Here is a 435-nt window from a genome sequence, read left to right on the forward strand (position 1 = left end):
GAGAGAGAGGAGGAGAGAGATAGAGAGAGATAGAGAGAGAGAGAGAGAGAGATAGGATTGTTGAAGACTAGAATGATAGACTGAGCGAGTGAGGAGGGAGTAATGGGGAAAGAAGAGAAAAATGAGGAGTGAGAAAAATAAAAGACAGGCGGAGGATGGAGAGATTAAAAGGAGAGAAGATAACGAAAGCACGAGAGGGCAGCCTTGGCAATCGGGCCGCCAGAGTTAGCAAGAAATAAGAAAAAAAATGCTTTTTTGGGCGCTGTTTGAGGAAAAGACACCAATATGAAGGGAGGAAGTGCTGAACCTTGAGAACAATATTGCCACGAGAAAATCATCTAAAATGTAGGGTATTAATATATGGTCCCTGTGATGCATACAGAGTGGGAAAGCGGAAAAAGAGAGACAGAAAAAGAATAGGGTAAAGAGAGAGGG

This window comes from Penaeus monodon, chromosome 31 (assembly GCF_015228065.2).
Source record: "Penaeus monodon isolate SGIC_2016 chromosome 31, NSTDA_Pmon_1, whole genome shotgun sequence".
Classification (NCBI taxonomy): domain Eukaryota; kingdom Metazoa; phylum Arthropoda; class Malacostraca; order Decapoda; family Penaeidae; genus Penaeus; species Penaeus monodon.